At 40.9% G+C, this 23,275-nt stretch overlaps 23 non-coding genes across 23 annotated transcripts; all 23 read right to left on the minus strand.

Moving 5' to 3' along the window:
* Positions 1-98: 98 nt before the first annotated feature.
* Positions 99-171, minus strand: TRNAK-UUU (transfer RNA lysine (anticodon UUU)). The gene has a single exon. It is a non-coding gene; the product is annotated as a tRNA-Lys (tRNA).
* A 1,606-nt stretch (positions 172-1,777) lies between these two features.
* Positions 1,778-1,850, minus strand: TRNAK-UUU (transfer RNA lysine (anticodon UUU)). Its single transcript has one exon. It is a non-coding gene; the product is annotated as a tRNA-Lys (tRNA).
* Positions 1,851-2,617: 767 nt separating this feature from the next.
* TRNAK-UUU (transfer RNA lysine (anticodon UUU)) lies at positions 2,618-2,690 on the minus strand. Its single transcript has one exon. It is a non-coding gene; the product is annotated as a tRNA-Lys (tRNA).
* Positions 2,691-3,458: 768 nt separating this feature from the next.
* TRNAK-UUU (transfer RNA lysine (anticodon UUU)) lies at positions 3,459-3,531 on the minus strand. Its single transcript has one exon. It is a non-coding gene; the product is annotated as a tRNA-Lys (tRNA).
* A 766-nt stretch (positions 3,532-4,297) lies between these two features.
* Positions 4,298-4,370, minus strand: TRNAK-UUU (transfer RNA lysine (anticodon UUU)). Its single transcript has one exon. It is a non-coding gene; the product is annotated as a tRNA-Lys (tRNA).
* A 1,606-nt stretch (positions 4,371-5,976) lies between these two features.
* TRNAK-UUU (transfer RNA lysine (anticodon UUU)) lies at positions 5,977-6,049 on the minus strand. Its single transcript has one exon. It is a non-coding gene; the product is annotated as a tRNA-Lys (tRNA).
* A 767-nt stretch (positions 6,050-6,816) lies between these two features.
* Positions 6,817-6,889, minus strand: TRNAK-UUU (transfer RNA lysine (anticodon UUU)). Its single transcript has one exon. It is a non-coding gene; the product is annotated as a tRNA-Lys (tRNA).
* A 768-nt stretch (positions 6,890-7,657) lies between these two features.
* Positions 7,658-7,730, minus strand: TRNAK-UUU (transfer RNA lysine (anticodon UUU)). Its single transcript has one exon. It is a non-coding gene; the product is annotated as a tRNA-Lys (tRNA).
* A 767-nt stretch (positions 7,731-8,497) lies between these two features.
* On the minus strand, positions 8,498-8,570 carry TRNAK-UUU (transfer RNA lysine (anticodon UUU)). Its single transcript has one exon. It is a non-coding gene; the product is annotated as a tRNA-Lys (tRNA).
* A 768-nt stretch (positions 8,571-9,338) lies between these two features.
* On the minus strand, positions 9,339-9,411 carry TRNAK-UUU (transfer RNA lysine (anticodon UUU)). Its single transcript has one exon. It is a non-coding gene; the product is annotated as a tRNA-Lys (tRNA).
* A 768-nt stretch (positions 9,412-10,179) lies between these two features.
* On the minus strand, positions 10,180-10,252 carry TRNAK-UUU (transfer RNA lysine (anticodon UUU)). Its single transcript has one exon. It is a non-coding gene; the product is annotated as a tRNA-Lys (tRNA).
* A 768-nt stretch (positions 10,253-11,020) lies between these two features.
* On the minus strand, positions 11,021-11,093 carry TRNAK-UUU (transfer RNA lysine (anticodon UUU)). Its single transcript has one exon. It is a non-coding gene; the product is annotated as a tRNA-Lys (tRNA).
* Positions 11,094-12,702: 1,609 nt separating this feature from the next.
* Positions 12,703-12,775, minus strand: TRNAK-UUU (transfer RNA lysine (anticodon UUU)). The gene has a single exon. It is a non-coding gene; the product is annotated as a tRNA-Lys (tRNA).
* Positions 12,776-13,541: 766 nt separating this feature from the next.
* TRNAK-UUU (transfer RNA lysine (anticodon UUU)) lies at positions 13,542-13,614 on the minus strand. Its single transcript has one exon. It is a non-coding gene; the product is annotated as a tRNA-Lys (tRNA).
* Positions 13,615-15,220: 1,606 nt separating this feature from the next.
* TRNAK-UUU (transfer RNA lysine (anticodon UUU)) lies at positions 15,221-15,293 on the minus strand. The gene has a single exon. It is a non-coding gene; the product is annotated as a tRNA-Lys (tRNA).
* A 767-nt stretch (positions 15,294-16,060) lies between these two features.
* TRNAK-UUU (transfer RNA lysine (anticodon UUU)) lies at positions 16,061-16,133 on the minus strand. The gene has a single exon. It is a non-coding gene; the product is annotated as a tRNA-Lys (tRNA).
* Positions 16,134-16,900: 767 nt separating this feature from the next.
* TRNAK-UUU (transfer RNA lysine (anticodon UUU)) lies at positions 16,901-16,973 on the minus strand. The gene has a single exon. It is a non-coding gene; the product is annotated as a tRNA-Lys (tRNA).
* Positions 16,974-17,741: 768 nt separating this feature from the next.
* TRNAK-UUU (transfer RNA lysine (anticodon UUU)) lies at positions 17,742-17,814 on the minus strand. The gene has a single exon. It is a non-coding gene; the product is annotated as a tRNA-Lys (tRNA).
* A 767-nt stretch (positions 17,815-18,581) lies between these two features.
* Positions 18,582-18,654, minus strand: TRNAK-UUU (transfer RNA lysine (anticodon UUU)). The gene has a single exon. It is a non-coding gene; the product is annotated as a tRNA-Lys (tRNA).
* Positions 18,655-19,422: 768 nt separating this feature from the next.
* On the minus strand, positions 19,423-19,495 carry TRNAK-UUU (transfer RNA lysine (anticodon UUU)). The gene has a single exon. It is a non-coding gene; the product is annotated as a tRNA-Lys (tRNA).
* A 768-nt stretch (positions 19,496-20,263) lies between these two features.
* On the minus strand, positions 20,264-20,336 carry TRNAK-UUU (transfer RNA lysine (anticodon UUU)). Its single transcript has one exon. It is a non-coding gene; the product is annotated as a tRNA-Lys (tRNA).
* Positions 20,337-21,946: 1,610 nt separating this feature from the next.
* On the minus strand, positions 21,947-22,019 carry TRNAK-UUU (transfer RNA lysine (anticodon UUU)). Its single transcript has one exon. It is a non-coding gene; the product is annotated as a tRNA-Lys (tRNA).
* Positions 22,020-22,786: 767 nt separating this feature from the next.
* TRNAK-UUU (transfer RNA lysine (anticodon UUU)) lies at positions 22,787-22,859 on the minus strand. Its single transcript has one exon. It is a non-coding gene; the product is annotated as a tRNA-Lys (tRNA).
* Positions 22,860-23,275: the final 416 nt, after the last annotated feature.

A 23,275-nucleotide genomic window follows, 5' to 3' on the forward strand; every position in this document is an offset into this window, starting at 1 on the left:
GTCATATTGCCCAAGGTTGCGATGCCATCAGAAATAGCACATATTAGAATGAGCAATTCATATTTCCTGCTTAATTTTTTGTAAAAGAAGCAAAGGTACGCCTGAACAGGGACTTGAACCCTGGACCCTCAGATTAAAAGTCTGATGCTCTACCGACTGAGCTATCCAGGCAGATGGATCACTGCCATTTGAAACTTGATTTTCACTCTACAGCACCTCCATACATGGCTACCTCACTGGTCAATAAAGGAAATTAATTACTAGTGCATTACACACATTTTGACACTGGAGACATAACTTTTTTCAGTCATTCCGTATCCAGATATAGAGATTTGCAGCATCTAGGACTTTAATGTTCACCCACTTACGGATTTGAATGTTTTGCCACATTCATGAGTGCAAACTTACTCCCCAGTAAAGACGAACATGTGCTCCTCAATGCACACACTGGGCAATGCAGTCCACTCTAAATCGACGATTAATGACATGCTCGTTTTGTGCAATGGAGTTTCAGTCAATTGGAAAACATTTTGAAAAGTTATATTGCAACAGAAGCCCAGCCTTAAAAAAGTGGATTTCACTTCTAAATGATTACATGAGGAAGGAAAGGAGACCAGATGCAAAAAAGGTGCTGTGGCTTAGTTGGTTAAAGCGCCTGTCTAGTAAACAGGAGATCCTGAGTTCGAATCTCAGCAGCGCCTGTCTGCTTTTTTTTCGACCAATCTGTCTCCCCAATATTAAAACTTTGTACAAAGATTGCTATTTCATGCTATTTAGAAGCACAGTCAGGCTTGAAATGTTGGCAAAGCATCCAAGAACTCTGGACTCCACTACCTTAGAATCATATTGCCCAAGGTTGCGATGCCATCAGAAATAGCACATATTAGAATGAGCAATTCATATTTCCTGCTTAATTTTTTGTAAAAGAAGCAAAGGTACACCTGAACAGGGACTTGAACCCTGGACCCTCAGATTAAAAGTCTGATGCTCTACCGACTGAGCTATCCAGCACAGGGATCACTGCCCATTTGAAACTTGATTTTCACTCTACAGCACCTCCATACATGGCTACCTCACTGGTCAATAAAGGAAATGAATTACTAGTGCATTACACACATTTTGACACTGGAGACATAACTTTTTTCAGTCATTCCGTATCCAGATATAGAGATTTGCAGCATCTAGGACTTTAATGTTCACCCACTTACGGATTTGAATGTTTTGCCACATTCATGAGTGCAAACTTGCTCCCCAGTAAAGACGAACATGTGCTCCTCAATGCACACACTGGGCAATGCAGTCCACTCTAAATCGACGATTAATGACATGCTCGTTTTGTGCAATGGAGTTTCAGTCAATTGGAAAACATTTTGAAAAGTTATATTGCAACAGAAGCCCAGCCTTAAAAAAGTGGATTTCACTTCTAAATGATTACATGAGGAAGGAAAGGAGACCAGATGCAAAAAAGGTGCTGTGGCTTAGTTGGTTAAAGCGCCTGTCTAGTAAACAGGAGATCCTGAGTTTGAATCTCAGCAGCGCCTGTCTGCTTTTTTTCGACCAATCTGTCTCCCCAATATTAAAACTTTGTACAAAGATTGCTATTTCATGCTATTTAGAAGCACAGTCAGGCTTGATATGTTGGCAAAGCATCCAAGAACTCTGGACTCCACTACCTTAGAGTCATATTGCCCAAGGTTGCGATGCCATCAGAAATAGCACATATTAGAATGAGCAATTCATATTTCCTGCTTAATTTTTTGTAAAAGAAGCAAAGGTACGCCTGAACAGGGACTTGAACCCTGGACCCTCAGATTAAAAGTCTGATGCTCTACCGACTGAGCTATCCAGGCAGATGGATCACTGCCATTTGAAACTTGATTTTCACTCTACAGCACCTCCATACATGGCTACCTCACTGGTCAATAAAGGAAATGAATTACTAGTGCATTACACACATTTTGACACTGGAGACATAACTTTTTTCAGTCATTCCGTATCCAGATATAGAGATTTGCAGCATCTAGGACTTTAATGTTCACCCACTTACGGATTTGAATGTTTTGCCACATTCATGAGTGCAAACTTACTCCCCAGTAAAGACGAACATGTGCTCCTCAATGCACACACTGGGCAATGCAGTCCACTCTAAATCGACGATTAATGACATGCTCGTTTTGTGCAATGGAGTTTCAGTCAATTGGAAAACATTTTGAAAAGTTATATTGCAACAGAAGCCCAGCCTTAAAAAAGTGGATTTCACTTCTAAATGATTACATGAGGAAGGAAAGGAGACCAGATGCAAAAAAGGTGCTGTGGCTTAGTTGGTTAAAGCGCCTGTCTAGTAAACAGGAGATCCTGAGTTCGAATCTCAGCAGCGCCTGTCTGCTTTTTTTTCGACCAATCTGTCTCCCCAATATTAAAACTTTGTACAAAGATTGCTATTTCATGCTATTTAGAAGCACAGTCAGGCTTGAAATGTTGGCAAAGCATCCAAGAACTCTGGACTCCACTACCTTAGAATCATATTGCCCAAGGTTGCGATGCCATCAGAAATAGCACATATTAGAATGAGCAATTCATATTTCCTGCTTAATTTTTTGTAAAAGAAGCAAAGGTACGCCTGAACAGGGACTTGAACCCTGGACCCTCAGATTAAAAGTCTGATGCTCTACCGACTGAGCTATCCAGGCACAGGGATCACTGCCCATTTGAAACTTGATTTTCACTCTACAGCACCTCCATACATGGCTACCTCACTGGTCAATAAAGGAAATGAATTACTAGTGCATTACACACATTTTGACACTGGAGACATAACTTTTTTCAGTCATTCCGTATCCAGATATAGAGATTTGCAGCATCTAGGACTTTAATGTTCACCCACTTACGGATTTGAATGTTTTGCCACATTCATGAGTGCAAACTTGCTCCCCAGTAAAGACGAACATGTGCTCCTCAATGCACACACTGGGCAATGCAGTCCACTCTAAATCGACGATTAATGACATGCTCGTTTTGTGCAATGGAGTTTCAGTCAATTGGAAAACATTTTGAAAAGTTATATTGCAACAGAAGCCCAGCCTTAAAAAAGTGGATTTCACTTCTAAATGATTACATGAGGAAGGAAAGGAGACCAGATGCAAAAAAGGTGCTGTGGCTTAGTTGGTTAAAGCGCCTGTCTAGTAAACAGGAGATCCTGAGTTCGAATCTCAACAGCGCCTGTCTGCTTTTTTTTCGACCAATCTGTCTCCCCAATATTAAAACTTTGTACAAAGATTGCTGTTTCATGCTATTTAGAAGCACAGTCAGGCTTGAAATGTTGGCAAAGCATCCAAGAACTCTGGACTCCACTACCTTAGAGTCATATTGCCCAAGGTTGCGATGCCATCAGAAATAGCACATATTAGAATGAGCAATTCATATTTCCTGCTTAATTTTTTGTAAAAGAAGCAAAGGTACGCCTGAACAGGGACTTGAACCCTGGACCCTCAGATTAAAAGTCTGATGCTCTACCGACTGAGCTATCCAGGCAGATGGATCACTGCCATTTGAAACTTGATTTTCACTCTACAGCACCTCCACACATGGCTACCTCACTCGTCAATAAAGGAAATGAATTACTAGTGCATTACACACATTTTGACACTGGAGACATAACTTTTTTCAGTCATTCCGTATCCAGATATAGAGATTTGCAGCATCTAGGACTTTAATGTTCACCCACTTACGGATTTGAATGTTTTGCCACATTCATGAGTGCAAACTTACTCCCCAGTAAAGACGAACATGTGCTCCTCAATGCACACACTGGGCAATGCAGTCCACTCTAAATCGACGATTAATGACATGCTCGTTTTGTGCAATGGAGTTTCAGTCAATTGGAAAACATTTTGAAAAGTTATATTGCAACAGAAGTCCAGCCTTAAAAAAGTGGATTTCACTTCTAAATGATTACATGAGGAAGGAAAGGAGACCAGATGCAAAAAAGGTGCTGTGGCTTAGTTGGTTAAAGCACCTGTCTAGTAAACAGGAGATCCTGAGTTCGAATCTCAGCAGCGCCTGTCTGCTTTTTTTCGACCAATCTGTCTCCCCAATATTAAAACTTTGTACAAAGATTGCTATTTCATGCTATTTAGAAGCACAGTCAGGCTTGATATGTTGGCAAAGCATCCAAGAACTCTGGACTCCACTACCTTAGAGTCATATTGCCCAAGGTTGCGATGCCATCAGAAATAGCACATATTAGAATGAGCAATTCATATTTCCTGCTTAATTTTTTGTAAAAGAAGCAAAGGTACGCCTGAACAGGGACTTGAACCCTGGACCCTCAGATTAAAAGTCTGATGCTCTACCGACTGAGCTATCCAGGCAGATGGATCACTGCCATTTGAAACTTGATTTTCACTCTACAGCACCTCCATACATGGCTACCTCACTGGTCAATAAAGGAAATTAATTACTAGTGCATTACACACATTTTGACACTGGAGACATAACTTTTTTCAGTCATTCCGTATCCAGATATAGAGATTTGCAGCATCTAGGACTTTAATGTTCACCCACTTACGGATTTGAATGTTTTGCCACATTCATGAGTGCAAACTTACTCCCCAGTAAAGACGAACATGTGCTCCTCAATGCACACACTGGGCAATGCAGTCCACTCTAAATCGACGATTAATGACATGCTCGTTTTGTGCAATGGAGTTTCAGTCAATTGGAAAACATTTTGAAAAGTTATATTGCAACAGAAGCCCAGCCTTAAAAAAGTGGATTTCACTTCTAAATGATTACATGAGGAAGGAAAGGAGACCAGATGCAAAAAAGGTGCTGTGGCTTAGTTGGTTAAAGCGCCTGTCTAGTAAACAGGAGATCCTGAGTTCGAATCTCAGCAGCGCCTGTCTGCTTTTTTTTCGACCAATCTGTCTCCCCAATATTAAAACTTTGTACAAAGATTGCTATTTCATGCTATTTAGAAGCACAGTCAGGCTTGAAATGTTGGCAAAGCATCCAAGAACTCTGGACTCCACTACCTTAGAATCATATTGCCCAAGGTTGCGATGCCATCAGAAATAGCACATATTAGAATGAGCAATTCATATTTCCTGCTTAATTTTTTGTAAAAGAAGCAAAGGTACGCCTGAACAGGGACTTGAACCCTGGACCCTCAGATTAAAAGTCTGATGCTCTACCGACTGAGCTATCCAGCACAGGGATCACTGCCCATTTGAAACTTGATTTTCACTCTACAGCACCTCCATACATGGCTACCTCACTGGTCAATAAAGGAAATGAATTACTAGTGCATTACACACATTTTGACACTGGAGACATAACTTTTTTCAGTCATTCCGTATCCAGATATAGAGATTTGCAGCATCTAGGACTTTAATGTTCACCCACTTACGGATTTGAATGTTTTGCCACATTCATGAGTGCAAACTTGCTCCCCAGTAAAGACGAACATGTGCTCCTCAATGCACACACTGGGCAATGCAGTCCACTCTAAATCGACGATTAATGACATGCTCGTTTTGTGCAATGGAGTTTCAGTCAATTGGAAAACATTTTGAAAAGTTATATTGCAACAGAAGCCCAGCCTTAAAAAAGTGGATTTCACTTCTAAATGATTACATGAGGAAGGAAAGGAGACCAGATGCAAAAAAGGTGCTGTGGCTTAGTTGGTTAAAGCGCCTGTCTAGTAAACAGGAGATCCTGAGTTTGAATCTCAGCAGCGCCTGTCTGCTTTTTTTCGACCAATCTGTCTCCCCAATATTAAAACTTTGTACAAAGATTGCTATTTCATGCTATTTAGAAGCACAGTCAGGCTTGATATGTTGGCAAAGCATCCAAGAACTCTGGACTCCACTACCTTAGAGTCATATTGCCCAAGGTTGCGATGCCATCAGAAATAGCACATATTAGAATGAGCAATTCATATTTCCTGCTTAATTTTTTGTAAAAGAAGCAAAGGTACGCCTGAACAGGGACTTGAACCCTGGACCCTCAGATTAAAAGTCTGATGCTCTACCGACTGAGCTATCCAGGCAGATGGATCACTGCCATTTGAAACTTGATTTTCACTCTACAGCACCTCCATACATGGCTACCTCACTGGTCAATAAAGGAAATGAATTACTAGTGCATTACACACATTTTGACACTGGAGACATAACTTTTTTCAGTCATTCCGTATCCAGATATAGAGATTTGCAGCATCTAGGACTTTAATGTTCACCCACTTACGGATTTGAATGTTTTGCCACATTCATGAGTGCAAACTTACTCCCCAGTAAAGACGAACATGTGCTCCTCAATGCACACACTGGGCAATGCAGTCCACTCTAAATCGACGATTAATGACATGCTCGTTTTGTGCAATGGAGTTTCAGTCAATTGGAAAACATTTTGAAAAGTTATATTGCAACAGAAGCCCAGCCTTAAAAAAGTGGATTTCACTTCTAAATGATTACATGAGGAAGGAAAGGAGACCAGATGCAAAAAAGGTGCTGTGGCTTAGTTGGTTAAAGCGCCTGTCTAGTAAACAGGAGATCCTGAGTTCGAATCTCAGCAGCGCCTGTCTGCTTTTTTTTCGACCAATCTGTCTCCCCAATATTAAAACTTTGTACAAAGATTGCTATTTCATGCTATTTAGAAGCACAGTCAGGCTTGAAATGTTGGCAAAGCATCCAAGAACTCTGGACTCCACTACCTTAGAATCATATTGCCCAAGGTTGCGATGCCATCAGAAATAGCACATATTAGAATGAGCAATTCATATTTCCTGCTTAATTTTTTGTAAAAGAAGCAAAGGTACGCCTGAACAGGGACTTGAACCCTGGACCCTCAGATTAAAAGTCTGATGCTCTACCGACTGAGCTATCCAGGCACAGGGATCACTGCCCATTTGAAACTTGATTTTCACTCTACAGCACCTCCATACATGGCTACCTCACTGGTCAATAAAGGAAATGAATTACTAGTGCATTACACACATTTTGACACTGGAGACATAACTTTTTTCAGTCATTCCGTATCCAGATATAGAGATTTGCAGCATCTAGGACTTTAATGTTCACCCACTTACGGATTTGAATGTTTTGCCACATTCATGAGTGCAAACTTGCTCCCCAGTAAAGACGAACATGTGCTCCTCAATGCACACACTGGGCAATGCAGTCCACTCTAAATCGACGATTAATGACATGCTCGTTTTGTGCAATGGAGTTTCAGTCAATTGGAAAACATTTTGAAAAGTTATATTGCAACAGAAGCCCAGCCTTAAAAAAGTGGATTTCACTTCTAAATGATTACATGAGGAAGGAAAGGAGACCAGATGCAAAAAAGGTGCTGTGGCTTAGTTGGTTAAAGCGCCTGTCTAGTAAACAGGAGATCCTGAGTTCGAATCTCAACAGCGCCTGTCTGCTTTTTTTTCGACCAATCTGTCTCCCCAATATTAAAACTTTGTACAAAGATTGCTGTTTCATGCTATTTAGAAGCACAGTCAGGCTTGAAATGTTGGCAAAGCATCCAAGAACTCTGGACTCCACTACCTTAGAGTCATATTGCCCAAGGTTGCGATGCCATCAGAAATAGCACATATTAGAATGAGCAATTCATATTTCCTGCTTATTTTTTTTTAAAAGAAGCAAAGGTACGCCTGAACAGGGACTTGAACCCTGGACCCTCAGATTAAAAGTCTGATGCTCTACCGACTGAGCTATCCAGGCAGATGGATCACTGCCACTTGCAACTTGATTTTCACTCTACAGCACCTCCATACATGGCTACCTCACTGGTCAATAAAGGAAATGAATTACTAGTGCATTACACACATTTTGACACTGGAGACATAACTTTTTTCAGTCATTCCGTATCCAGATATAGAGATTTGCAGCATCTAGGACTTTAATGTTCACCCACTTACGGATTTGAATGTTTTGCCACATTCATGAGTGCAAACTTGCTCCCCAGTAAAGACAAACATGTGCTCCTCAATGCACACACTGGGCAATGCAGTCCACTCTAAATCGACGATTAATGACATGCTCATTTTGTGCAATGGAGTTTCAGTCAATTGGAAAACATTTTGAAAAGTTATATTGCAACAGAAGCCCAGCCTTAAAAAAGTGGATTTCACTTCTAAATGATTACATGAGGAAGGAAAGGAGACCAGATGCAAAAAAGGTGCTGTGGCTTAGTTGGTTAAAGCGCCTGTCTAGTAAACAGGAGATCCTGAGTTCGAATCTCAGCAGCGCCTGTCTGCTTTTTTTTCGACCAATCTGTCTCCCCAATATTAAAACTTTGTACAAAGATTGCTATTTCATGCTATTTAGAAGCACAGTCAGGCTTGAAATGTTGGCAAAGCATCCAAGAACTCTGGACTCCACTACCTTAGAGTCATATTGCCCAAGGTTGCGATGCCATCAGAAATAGCACATATTAGAATGAGCAATTCATATTTCCTGCTTAATTTTTTGTAAAAGAAGCAAAGGTACGCCTGAACAGGGACTTGAACCCTGGACCCTCAGATTAAAAGTCTGATGCTCTACCGACTGAGCTATCCAGGCACAGGGATCACTACCACTTTGAAACTTGATTTTCACTCTACAGCACCTCCATACATGGCTACCTCACTGGTCAATAAAGGAAATGAATTACTAGTGCATTACACACATTTTGACACTGGAGACATAACTTTTTTCCTTCATTCCGTATCCAGATATAGAGATTTGCAGCATCTAGGACTTTAATGTTCACCCACTTACGGATTTGAATGTTTTGCCACATTCATGAGTGCAAACTTGCTCCCCAGTAAAGACGAACATGTGCTCCTCAATGCACACACTGGGCAATGCAGTCCACTCTAAATCGACGATTAATGACATGCTCGTTTTGTGCAATGGAGTTTCAGTCAATTGGAAAACATTTTGAAAAGTTGTATTGCAACAGAAGCCCAGCCTTAAAAAAGTGGATTTCACTTCTAAATGATTACATGAGGAAGGAAAGGAGTTCAGATGCAAAAAAGGTGCTGCGGCTTAGTTGGTTAAAGCGCCTGTCTAGTAAACAGGAGATCCTGAGTTCGAATCTCAGCAGCGCCTGTCTGCTTTTTTTTCGACCAATCTGTCTCCCCAATATTAAAACTTTGTACAAAGATTGTTATTTCATGCTATTTAGAAGCACAGTCAGGCTTGAAATGTTGGCAAAGCATCCAAGAATTCTGGACTCCACTACCTTAGAGTCATATTGCCCAAGGTTGCGATGCCATCAGAAATAGCACATATTAGAATGAGCAATTCATATTTCCTGCTTAATTTTTTGTAAAAGAAGCAAAGGTACGCCTGAACAGGGACTTGAACCCTGGACCCTCAGATTAAAAGTCTGATGCTCTACCGACTGAGCTATCCAGGCACAGGGATCACTGCCCATTTGAAACTTGATTTTCACTCTACAGCACCTCCATACATGGCTACCTCACTGGGCAATAAAGGAAATGAATTACTAGTGCATTACACACATTTTGACACTGGAGACATAACCTTTTTCAGTCATTCCGTATCCAGATATAGAGATTTGCAGCATCTAGGACTTTAATGTTCACCCACTTACGGATTTGAATGTTTTGCCACATTCATGAGTGCAAACTTGCTCCCCAGTAAAGACGAACATGTGCTCCTCAATGCACACACTGGGCAATGCAGTCCACTCTAAATCGACGATTAATGACATGCTCGTTTTGTGCAATGGAGTTTCAGTCAATTGGAAAACATTTTGAAAAGTTATATTGCAACAGAAGCCCAGCCTTAAAAAAGTGGATTTCACTTCTAAATGATTACATGAGGAAGGAAAGGAGACCAGATGCAAAAAAGGTGCTGTGGCTTAGTTGGTTAAAGCGCCTGTCTAGTAAACAGGAGATCCTGAGTTCGAATCTCAGCAGCGCCTGTCTGCTTTTTTTTCGACCAATCTGTCTCCCCAATATTAAAACTTTGTACAAAGATTGCTATTTCATGCTATTTAGAAGCACAGTCAGGCTTGAAATGTTGGCAAAGCATCCAAGAATTCTGGACTCCACTACCTTAGAGTCATATTGCCCAAGGTTGCGATGCCATCAGAAATAGCACATATTAGAATGAGCAATTCATATTTCCTGCTAAATTTTTTGTAAAAGAAGCAAAGATACGCCTGAACAGGGACTTGAACCCTGGACCCTCAGATTAAAAGTCTGATGCTCTACCGACTGAGCTATCCAGGCACAGGGATCACTGCCCATTTGAAACTTGATTTTCACTCTACAGCACCTCCATACATGGCTACCTCACTGGTCAATAAAGGAAATGAATTACTAGTGCATTACACACATTTTGACACTGGAGACATAACTTTTTTCAGTCATTCCGTATCCAGATATTGAGATTTGCAGCATCTAGGACTTTAATGTTCACCCACTTACGGATTTGAATGTTTTGCCACATTCATGAGTGCAAACTTGCTCCCCAGTAAAGACGAACATGTGCTCCTCAATGCACACACTGGGCAATGCAGTCCACTCTAAATCGACGATTAATGACATGCTCGTTTTGTGCAATGGAGTTTCAGTCAATTGGAAAACATTTTGAAAAGTTATATTGCAACAGAAGCCCAGCCTTAAAAAAGTGGATTTCACTTCTAAATGATTACATGAGGAAGGAAAGGAGACCAGATGCAAAAAGGGTGCTGTGGCTTAGTTGGTTAAAGCGCCTGTCTAGTAAACAGGAGATCCTGAGTTCGAATCTCAGCAGCGCCTGTCTGCTTTTTTTTCGACCAATCTGTCTCCCCAATATTAAAACTTTGTACAAAGATTGCTATTTCATGCTATTTAGAAGCACAGTGAGGCTTGAAATGTTGGTAAAGCATCCAAGAACTCTGGACTCCACTACCTTAGAGTCATATTGCCCAAGGTTGCGATGCCATCAGAAATAGCACATATTAGAATGAGCAATTCATATTTCCTGCTTAATTTTTTGTAAAAGAAGCAAAGGTACGCCTGAACAGGGACTTGAACCCTGGACCCTCAGATTAAAAGTCTGATGCTCTACCGACTGAGCTATCCAGGCACAGGGATCACTGCCCATTTGAAACTTGATTTTCACTCGACAGCACCTCCATACATGGCTACCTCACTGGTCAATAAAGGAAATGAATTACTAGTGCATTACACACATTTTGACACTGGAGACATAACTTTTTTCAGTCATTCCGTATCCAGATATAGAGATTTGCAGCATCTAGGACTTTAATGTTCACCCACTTACGGATTTGAATGTTTTGCCACATTCATGAGTGCAAAATTGCTCCCCAGTAAAGGCGAACATGTGCTCCTCAATACACACACTGGGCAATGCAGTCCACTCTAAATCAACGATTAATGACATGCTCGTTTTGTGCAATGGAGTTTCAGTCAATTGGAAAACATTTTGTAAAGTTATATTGCAACAGAAGCCCAGCCTTAAAAAAAGTGGATTTCACTTCTAAATGATTACATGAGGAAGGACAGGAGATCAGATGCAAAAGAGGTGCTGTGGCTTAGTTGGTTAAAGCGCCTGTCTAGTAAACAGGAGATCCTGAGTTCGAATCTCAGCAGCGCCTGTCTGCTTTTTTTTCGACCAATCTGTCTCCCCAATATTAAAACTTTGTACAAAGATTGCTATTTCATGCTATTTAGAAGCACAGTGAGGCTTGAAATGTTGGCAAAGCATCCAAGAACTCTGGACTCCACTACCTTAGAGTCATATTGCCCAAGGTTGCGATGCCATCAGAAATAGCACATATTAGAATGAGCAATTCATATTTCCTGCTTAATTTTTTGTAAAAGAAGCAAAGGTACACCTGAACAGGGACTTGAACCCTGGACCCTCAGATTAAAAGTCTGATGCTGTACCGACTGAGCTATCCAGGCACAGGGATCACTGCCCATTTGAAACTTGATTTTCACTCTACAGCACCTCCATACATGGCTACCTCACTGGTCAATAAAGGAAATGAATTACTAGTGCATTACACACATTTTGACACTGGAGACATAACTTTTTTCAGTAATTCTTATCCAGATATAGAGATTTGCAGCATCTAGGACTTTAATGTTCACCCACTTACGGATTTGAATGTTTTGCCACATTCATGAGTGCAAACTTGCTCCCCAGTAAAGACGAACATGTGCTCCTCAATGCACACACTGGGCAATGCAGTCCACTCTAAATCGACGATTAATGACATGCTCGTTTTGTGCAATGGAGTTTCAGTCAATTGGAAAACATTTTGAAAAGTTATATTGCAACAGAAGCCCAGCCTTAAAAAAGTGGATTTCACTTCTAAATGATTACATGAGGAAGGAAAGGAGAACAGATGCAAAAAAGGTGCTGTGGCTTAGTTGGTTAAAGCGCCTGTCTAGTAAACAGGATATCCTGAGTTCGAATCTCAGCAGCGCCTGTCTGCTTTTTTTTCGACCAATCTGTCTCCCCAATATTAAAACTTTGTACAAAGATTGCTGTTTCATGCTATTTAGAAGCACAGTCAGGCTTGAAATGTTGGCAAAGCATCCAAGAACTCTGGACTCCACTACCTTAGAGTCATATTGCCCAAGGTTGCGATGCCATCAGAAATAGCACATATTAGAATGAGCAATTCATATTTCCTGCTTAATTTTTTGTAAAAGAAGCAAAGGTACGCCTGAACAGGGACTTGAACCCTGGACCCTCAGATTAAAAGTCTGATGCTCTACCGACTGAGCTATCCAGGCAGATGGATCACTGCCATTTGAAACTTGATTTTCACTCTACAGCACCTCCATACATGGCTACCTCACTGGTCAATAAAGGAAATGAATTACTAGTGCATTACACACATTTTGACACTGGAGACATAACTTTTTTCAGTCATTCCGTATCCAGATATAGAGATTTGCAGCATCTAGGACTTTAATGTTCACCCACTTACGGATTTGAATGTTTTGCCACATTCATGAGTGCAAACTTACTCCCCAGTAAAGACGAACATGTGCTCCTCAATGCACACACTGGGCAATGCAGTCCACTCTAAATCGACGATTAATGACATGCTCGTTTTGTGCAATGGAGTTTCAGTCAATTGGAAAACATTTTGAAAAGTTATATTGCAACAGAAGTCCAGCCTTAAAAAAGTGGATTTCACTTCTAAATGATTACATGAGGAAGGAAAGGAGACCAGATGCAAAAAAGGTGCTGTGGCTTAGTTGGTTAAAGCACCTGTCTAGTAAACAGGAGATCCTGAGTTCGAATCTCAGCAGCGCCTGTCTGCTTTTTTTCGACCAATCTGTCTCCCCAATATTAAAACTTTGTACAAAGATTGCTATTTCATGCTATTTAGAAGCACAGTCAGGCTTGATATGTTGGCAAAGCATCCAAGAACTCTGGACTCCACTACCTTAGAGTCATATTGCCCAAGGTTGCGATGCCATCAGAAATAGCACATATTAGAATGAGCAATTCATATTTCCTGCTTAATTTTTTGTAAAAGAAGCAAAGGTACGCCTGAACAGGGACTTGAACCCTGGACCCTCAGATTAAAAGTCTGATGCTCTACCGACTGAGCTATCCAGGCAGATGGATCACTGCCATTTGAAACTTGATTTTCACTCTACAGCACCTCCATACATGGCTACCTCACTGGTCAATAAAGGAAATTAATTACTAGTGCATTACACACATTTTGACACTGGAGACATAACTTTTTTCAGTCATTCCGTATCCAGATATAGAGATTTGCAGCATCTAGGACTTTAATGTTCACCCACTTACGGATTTGAATGTTTTGCCACATTCATGAGTGCAAACTTACTCCCCAGTAAAGACGAACATGTGCTCCTCAATGCACACACTGGGCAATGCAGTCCACTCTAAATCGACGATTAATGACATGCTCGTTTTGTGCAATGGAGTTTCAGTCAATTGGAAAACATTTTGAAAAGTTATATTGCAACAGAAGCCCAGCCTTAAAAAAGTGGATTTCACTTCTAAATGATTACATGAGGAAGGAAAGGAGACCAGATGCAAAAAAGGTGCTGTGGCTTAGTTGGTTAAAGCGCCTGTCTAGTAAACAGGAGATCCTGAGTTCGAATCTCAGCAGCGCCTGTCTGCTTTTTTTTCGACCAATCTGTCTCCCCAATATTAAAACTTTGTACAAAGATTGCTATTTCATGCTATTTAGAAGCACAGTCAGGCTTGAAATGTTGGCAAAGCATCCAAGAACTCTGGACTCCACTACCTTAGAATCATATTGCCCAAGGTTGCGATGCCATCAGAAATAGCACATATTAGAATGAGCAATTCATATTTCCTGCTTAATTTTTTGTAAAAGAAGCAAAGGTACGCCTGAACAGGGACTTGAACCCTGGACTCTCAGATTAAAAGTCTGATGCTCTACCGACTGAGCTATCCAGCACAGGGATCACTGCCCATTTGAAACTTGATTTTCACTCTACAGCACCTCCATACATGGCTACCTCACTGGTCAATAAAGGAAATGAATTACTAGTGCATTACACACATTTTGACACTGGAGACATAACTTTTTTCAGTCATTCCGTATCCAGATATAGAGATTTGCAGCATCTAGGACTTTAATGTTCACCCACTTACGGATTTGAATGTTTTGCCACATTCATGAGTGCAAACTTGCTCCCCAGTAAAGACGAACATGTGCTCCTCAATGCACACACTGGGCAATGCAGTCCACTCTAAATCGACGATTAATGACATGCTCGTTTTGTGCAATGGAGTTTCAGTCAATTGGAAAACATTTTGAAAAGTTATATTGCAACAGAAGCCCAGCCTTAAAAAAGTGGATTTCACTTCTAAATGATTACATGAGGAAGGAAAGGAGACCAGATGCAAAAAAGGTGCTGTGGCTTAGTTGGTTAAAGCGCCTGTCTAGTAAACAGGAGATCCTGAGTTTGAATCTCAGCAGCGCCTGTCTGCTTTTTTTCGACCAATCTGTCTCCCCAATATTAAAACTTTGTACAAAGATTGCTATTTCATGCTATTTAGAAGCACAGTCAGGCTTGATATGTTGGCAAAGCATCCAAGAACTCTGGACTCCACTACCTTAGAGTCATATTGCCCAAGGTTGCGATGCCATCAGAAATAGCACATATTAGAATGAGCAATTCATATTTCCTGCTTAATTTTTTGTAAAAGAAGCAAAGGTACGCCTGAACAGGGACTTGAACCCTGGACCCTCAGATTAAAAGTCTGATGCTCTACCGACTGAGCTATCCAGGCAGATGGATCACTGCCATTTGAAACTTGATTTTCACTCTACAGCACCTCCATACATGGCTACCTCACTGGTCAATAAAGGAAATGAATTACTAGTGCATTACACACATTTTGACACTGGAGACATAACTTTTTTCAGTCATTCCGTATCCAGATATAGAGATTTGCAGCATCTAGGACTTTAATGTTCACCCACTTACGGATTTGAATGTTTTGCCACATTCATGAGTGCAAACTTACTCCCCAGTAAAGACGAACATGTGCTCCTCAATGCACACACTGGGCAATGCAGTCCACTCTAAATCGACGATTAATGACATGCTCGTTTTGTGCAATGGAGTTTCAGTCAATTGGAAAACATTTTGAAAAGTTATATTGCAACAGAAGCCCAGCCTTAAAAAAGTGGATTTCACTTCTAAATGATTACATGAGGAAGGAAAGGAGACCAGATGCAAAAAAGGTGCTGTGGCTTAGTTGGTTAAAGCGCCTGTCTAGTAAACAGGAGATCCTGAGTTCGAATCTCAGCAGCGCCTGTCTGCTTTTTTTTCGACCAATCTGTCTCCCCAATATTAAAACTTTGTACAAAGATTGCTATTTCATGCTATTTAGAAGCACAGTCAGGCTTGAAATGTTGGCAAAGCATCCAAGAACTCTGGACTCCACTACCTTAGAATCATATTGCCCAAGGTTGCGATGCCATCAGAAATAGCACATATTAGAATGAGCAATTCATATTTCCTGCTTAATTTTTTGTAAAAGAAGCAAAGGTACGCCTGAACAGGGACTTGAACCCTGGACCCTCAGATTAAAAGTCTGATGCTCTACCGACTGAGCTATCCAGGCACAGGGATCACTGCCCATTTGAAACTTGATTTTCACTCTACAGCACCTCCATACATGGCTACCTCACTGGTCAATAAAGGAAATGAATTACTAGTGCATTACACACATTTTGACACTGGAGACATAACTTTTTTCAGTCATTCCGTATCCAGATATAGAGATTTGCAGCATCTAGGACTTTAATGTTCACCCACTTACGGATTTGAATGTTTTGCCACATTCATGAGTGCAAACTTGCTCCCCAGTAAAGACGAACATGTGCTCCTCAATGCACACACTGGGCAATGCAGTCCACTCTAAATCGACGATTAATGACATGCTCGTTTTGTGCAATGGAGTTTCAGTCAATTGGAAAACATTTTGAAAAGTTATATTGCAACAGAAGCCCAGCCTTAAAAAAGTGGATTTCACTTCTAAATGATTACATGAGGAAGGAAAGGAGACCAGATGCAAAAAAGGTGCTGTGGCTTAGTTGGTTAAAGCGCCTGTCTAGTAAACAGGAGATCCTGAGTTCGAATCTCAGCAGCGCCTGTCTGCTTTTTTTCGACCAATCTGTCTCCCCAATATTAAAACTTTGTACAAAGATTGCTATTTCATGCTATTTAGAAGCACAGTCAGGCTTGATATGTTGGCAAAGCATCCAAGAACTCTGGACTCCACTACCTTAGAGTCATATTGCCCAAGGTTGCGATGCCATCAGAAATAGCACATATTAGAATGAGCAATTCATATTTCCTGCTTAATTTTTTGTAAAAGAAGCAAAGGTACGCCTGAACAGGGACTTGAACCCTGGACCCTCAGATTAAAAGTCTGATGCTCTACCAACTGAGCTATCCAGGCAGATGGATCACTGCCATTTGAAACTTGATTTTCACTCTACAGCACCTCCATACATGGCTACCTCACTGGTCAATAAAGGAAATGAATTACTAGTGCATTACACACATTTTGACACTGGAGACATTACTTTTTTCAGTCATTCCTTATCCAGATATAGAGATTTGCAGCATCTAGGACTTTAATGTTCACCCACTTACGGATTTGAATGTTTTGCCACATTCATGAGTGCAAACTTGCTCCCCAGTAAAGACGAACATGTGCTCCTCAATGCACACACTGGGCAATGCAGTCCACTCTAAATCGACGATTAATGACATGCTCGTTTTGTGCAATGGAGTTTCAGTCAATTGGAAAACATTTTGTAAAGTTATATTGCAACAGAAGCCCAGCCTTAAAAAAAGTGGATTTCACTTCTAAATGATTACATGAGGAAGGACAGGAGATCAGATGCAAAAGAGGTGCTGTGGCTTAGTTGGTTAAAGCGCCTGTCTAGTAAACAGGAGATCCTGAGTTCGAATCTCAGCAGCGCCTGTCTGCTTTTTTTTCGACCAATCTGTCTCCCCAATATTAAAACTTTGTACAAAGATTGTTATTTCATGCTATTTAGATGCACAGTCAGGCTTGAAACGTTGGCAAAGCATCCAAGAATTCTGGACTCCACTACCTTAGAGTCATATTGCCCAAGGTTGCGATGCCATCAGAAATAGCACATATTAGAATGAGCAATTCATATTTCCTGCTAAATTTTTTGTAAAAGAAGCAAAGATACGCCTGAACAGGGACTTGAACCCTGGACCCTCAGATTAAAAGTCTGATGCTCTACCGACTGAGCTATCCAGGCACAGGGATCACTGCCCATTTGAAACTTGATTTTCACTCTACAGCACCTCCATACATGGCTACCTCACTGGTCAATAAAGGAAATGAATTACTAGTGCATTACACACATTTTGACACTGGAGACATAACTTTTTTCAGTCATTCCGTATCCAGATATAGAGATTTGCAGCATCTAGGACTTTAATGTTCACCCACTTACGGATTTGAATGTTTTGCCACATTAATGAGTGCAAACTTGCTCCCCAGTAAAGACGAACATGTGCTCCTCAATGCACACACTGGGCAATGCAGTCCACTCTAAATCGACGATTAATGACATGATCGTTTTGTGCAAAGGAGTTTCAGTCAATTGGAAAACATTTTGAAAAGTTATATTGCAACAGAAGCCCAGCCTTAAAAAAGTGGATTTCACTTCTAAATGATTACATGAGGAAGGAAAGGAGACCAGATGCAAAAAAGGTGCTGTGGCTTAGTTGGTTAAAGCGCCTGTCTAGTAAACAGGAGATCCTGAGTTCGAATCTCAGCAGCGCCTGTCTGCTTTTTTTCGACCAATCTGTCTCCCCAATATTAAAACTTTGTACAAAGATTGCTATTTCATGCTATTTAGAAGCACAGTCAGGCTTGATATGTTGGCAAAGCATCCAAGAACTCTGGACTCCACTACCTTAGAGTCATATTGCCCAAGGTTGCGATGCCATCAGAAATAGCACATATTAGAATGAGCAATTCATATTTCCTGCTTAATTTTTTGTAAAAGAAGCAAAGGTACGCCTGAACAGGGACTTGAACCCTGGACCCTCAGATTAAAAGTCTGATGCTCTACCGACTGAGCTATCCAGGCACAGGGATCACTGCCCATTTGAAACTTGATGTTCACTCTACAGCACCTCCATACAAGGCTACCTCACTGGTCAATAAAGGAAATGAATTACTAGTGCATTACACACATTTTGACACTGGAGACATAACTTTTTTCAGTCATTCCGTATCCAGATATAGAGATTTGCAGCATCTAGGACTTTAATGTTCACCCACTTACGGATTTGAATGTTTTGCCACATTCATGAGTGCAAACTTGCTCCCCAGTAAAGACGAACGTGTGCTCCTCAATGCACACACTGGGCAATGCAGTCCACTCTAAATCGACGATTAATGACATGCTCGTTTTGTGCAATGGAGTTTCAGTCAATTGGAAAACATTTTGAAAAGTTATATTGCAACAGAAGCCCAGCCTTAAAAAAGTGGATTTCACTTCTGATTGATTACATGAGGAAGGAAAGGAGACCAGATGCAAAAAAGGTGCTGTGGCTTAGTTGGTTAAAGCGCCTGTCTAGTAAACAGGAGATCCTGAGTTTGAATCTCAGCAGCGCCTGTCTGCTTTTTTTTCGACCAATCTGTCTCCCCAATATTAAAACTTTGTACAAAGATTGCTATTTCATGCTATTCAGAAGCACAGTCAGGCTTGAAATGTTGGCAAAGCATCCAAGAACTCTGGACTCCACTACCTTAGAGTCATATTGCCCAAGGTTGCGATGCCATCAGAAACAGCACATATTAGAATGAGCAATTCATATTTCCTGCTTAATTTTTTGTAAAAGAAGCAAAGGTACGCCTGAACAGGGACTTGAACCCTGGACCCTCAGATTAAAAGTCTGATGCTCTACCGACTGAGCTATCCAGGCACAGGGATCAATGCCCATTTGAAACTTGATTTTCACTCTACAGCACCTCCATACATGGCTACCTCACTGGTCAATAAAGGAAATGAATTACTAGTGCATTACACACATTTTGACACTGGAGACATAACTTTTTTCAGTCATTCCGTATCCAGATATAGAGATTTGCAGCATCTAGGACTTTAATGTTCACCCACTTACGGATTTGAATGTTTTGCCACATTCATGAGTGCAAACTTGCTCCCCAGTAAAGACGAACATGTGCTCCTCAATGCACACACTGGGCAATGCAGTCCACTCTAAATCGACGATTAATGACATGCTCGTTTTGTGCAATGGAGTTTCAGTCAATTGGAAAACATTTTGAAAAGTTATATTGCAACAGAAGCCCAGCCTTAAAAAAGTGGATTTCACTTCTAAATGATTACATGAGGAAGGAAAGGAGACCAGATGCAAAAAAGGTGCTGTGGCTTAGTTGGTTAAAGCGCCTGTCTAGTAAACAGGAGATCCTGAGTTCGAATCTCAGCAGCGCCTGTCTGCTTTTTTTTCGACCAATCTGTCTCCCCAATATTAAAACTTTGTACAAAGATTGCTGTTTCATGCTATTTAGAAGCACAGTCAGGCTTGAAATGTTGGCAAAGCATCCAAGAACTCTGGACTCTACTACCTTAGAGTCATATTGCCCAAGGTTGCGATGCCATCAGAAATAGCACATATTAGAATGAGCAATTCATATTTCCTGCTTAATTTTTTGTAAAAGAAGCAAAGGTACGCCTGAACAGGGACTTGAACCCTGGACCCTCAGATTAAAAGTCTGATGCTCTACCGACTGAGCTATCCAGGCACAAGGATCACTGCCCATTTGAAACTTGATTTTCACTCTACAGCACCTCCATACATGGCTACCTCACTGGTCAATAAAGGAAATGAATTACTAGTGCATTACACACATTTTGACACTGGAGACATAACTTTTTTCAGTCATTCCGTATCCAGATATAGAGATTTGCAGCATCTAGGACTTTAATGTTCACCCACTTACGGATTTGAATGTTTTGCCACATTCATGAGTGCAAACTTGCTCCCCAGTAAAGACGAACATGTGCTCCTCAATGCACACACTGGGCAATGCAGTCCACTCTAAATCGACGATTAATGACATGCTCGTTTTGTGCAATGGAGTTTCAGTCAATTGGAAAACATTTTGCAAAGTTATATTGCAACAGAAGCCTAGCCTTAAAAAAAGTGGATTTCACTTCTAAATGATTACATGAGGAAGGAAAGGAGACCAGATGCAAAAGAGGTGCTGTGGCTTAGTTGGTTAAAGCGCCTGTCTAGTAAACAGGAGATCCTGAGTTCGAATCTCAGCAGCGCCTGTCTGCTTTTTTTTCGACCAATCTGTCTCCCCAATATTAAAACTTTGTACAAAGATTGTTATTTCATGCTATTTAGAAGCACAGTCAGGCTTGAAATGTTGGCAAAGCATCCAAGAATTCTGGACTCCACTACCTTAGAGTCATATTGCCCAAGGTTGCGATGCCATCAGAAATAGCACATATTAGAATGAGCAATTGATATTTCCTGCTAAATTTTTTGTAAAAGAAGCAAAGATACACCTGAACAGGGACTTGAACCCTGGACCCTCAGATTAAAAGTCTGATGCTCTACCGACTGAGCTATCCAGGCACAGGGATCACTGCCCATTTGAAACTTGATTTTCACTCTACAGCACCTCCATACATGGCTACCTCACTGGTCAATAAAGGAAATGAATTACTAGTGCATTACACACATTTTGACACTGGAGACATAACTTTTTTCAGTCATTCCGTATCCAGATATAGAGATTTGCAGCATCTAGGACTTTAATGTTCACCCACTTACGGATTTGAATGTTTTGCCACATTCATGAGTGCAAACTTGCTCCCCAGTAAAGACGAACATGTGCTCCTCAATGCACACACTGGGCAATGCAGTCCACTCTAAATCGACGATTAATGACATGCTCGTTTTGTGCAATGGAGTTTCAGTCAATTGGAAAACATTTTGAAAAGTTATATTGCAACAGAAGCCCAGCCTTAAAAAAGTGGATTTCACTTCTAAATGATTACATGAGGAAGGAAAGGAGACCAGATGCAAAAAAGGTGCTGTGGCTTAGTTGGTTAAAGCGCCTGTCTAGTAAACAGGAGATCCTGAGTTCGAATCTCAACAGCGCCTGTCTGCTTTTTTTTCGACCAATCTGTCTCCCCAATATTAAAACTTTGTACAAAGATTGCTGTTTCATGCTATTTAGAAGCACAGTCAGGCTTGAAATGTTGGCAAAGCATCCAAGAACTCTGGACTCCACTACCTTAGAGTCATATTGCCCAAGGTTGCGATGCCATCAGAAATAGCACATATTAGAATGAGCAATTCATATTTCCTGCTTATTTTTTTTTAAAAGAAGCAAAGGTACGCCTGAACAGGGACTTGAACCCTGGACCCTCAGATTAAAAGTCTGATGCTCTACCGACTGAGCTATCCAGGCAGATGGATCACTGCCACTTGCAACTTGATTTTCACTCTACAGCACCTCCATACATGGCTACCTCACTGGTCAATAAAGGAAATGAATTACTAGTGCATTACACACATTTTGACACTGGAGACATAACTTTTTTCAGTCATTCCGTATCCAGATATAGAGATTTGCAGCATCTAGGACTTTAATGTTCACCCACTTACGGATTTGAATGTTTTGCCACATTCATGAGTGCAAACTTGCTCCCCAGTAAAGACAAACATGTGCTCCTCAATGCACACACTGGGCAATGCAGTCCACTCTAAATCGACGATTAATGACATGCTCATTTTGTGCAATGGAGTTTCAGTCAATTGGAAAACATTTTGAAAAGTTATATTGCAACAGAAGCCCAGCCTTAAAAAAGTGGATTTCACTTCTAAATGATTACATGAGGAAGGAAAGGAGACCAGATGCAAAAAAGGTGCTGTGGCTTAGTTGGTTAAAGCGCCTGTCTAGTAAACAGGAGATCCTGAGTTCGAATCTCAGCAGCGCCTGTCTGCTTTTTTTTCGACCAATCTGTCTCCCCAATATTAAAACTTTGTACAAAGATTGCTATTTCATGCTATTTAGAAGCACAGTCAGGCTTGAAATGTTGGCAAAGCATCCAAGAACTCTGGACTCCACTACCTTAGAGTCATATTGCCCAAGGTTGCGATGCCATCAGAAATAGCACATATTAGAATGAGCAATTCATATTTCCTGCTTAATTTTTTGTAAAAGAAGCAAAGGTACGCCTGAACAGGGACTTGAACCCTGGACCCTCAGATTAAAAGTCTGATGCTCTACCGACTGAGCTATCCAGGCACAGGGATCACTACCACTTTGAAACTTGATTTTCACTCTACAGCACCTCCATACATGGCTACCTCACTGGTCAATAAAGGAAATGAATTACTAGTGCATTACACACATTTTGACACTGGAGACATAACTTTTTTCCTTCATTCCGTATCCAGATATAGAGATTTGCAGCATCTAGGACTTTAATGTTCACCCACTTACGGATTTGAATGTTTTGCCACATTCATGAGTGCAAACTTGCTCCCCAGTAAAGACGAACATGTGCTCCTCAATGCACACACTGGGCAATGCAGTCCACTCTAAATCGACGATTAATGACATGCTCGTTTTGTGCAATGGAGTTTCAGTCAATTGGAAAACATTTTGAAAAGTTGTATTGCAACAGAAGCCCAGCCTTAAAAAAGTGGATTTCACTTCTA

This window comes from Ambystoma mexicanum, unplaced genomic scaffold, assembly GCF_040938575.1.
Source record: "Ambystoma mexicanum isolate Mex_15411 unplaced genomic scaffold, UKY_AmexF1_1 Mex_scaf1, whole genome shotgun sequence".
Taxonomy (NCBI): Eukaryota; Metazoa; Chordata; class Amphibia; order Caudata; family Ambystomatidae; genus Ambystoma; species Ambystoma mexicanum.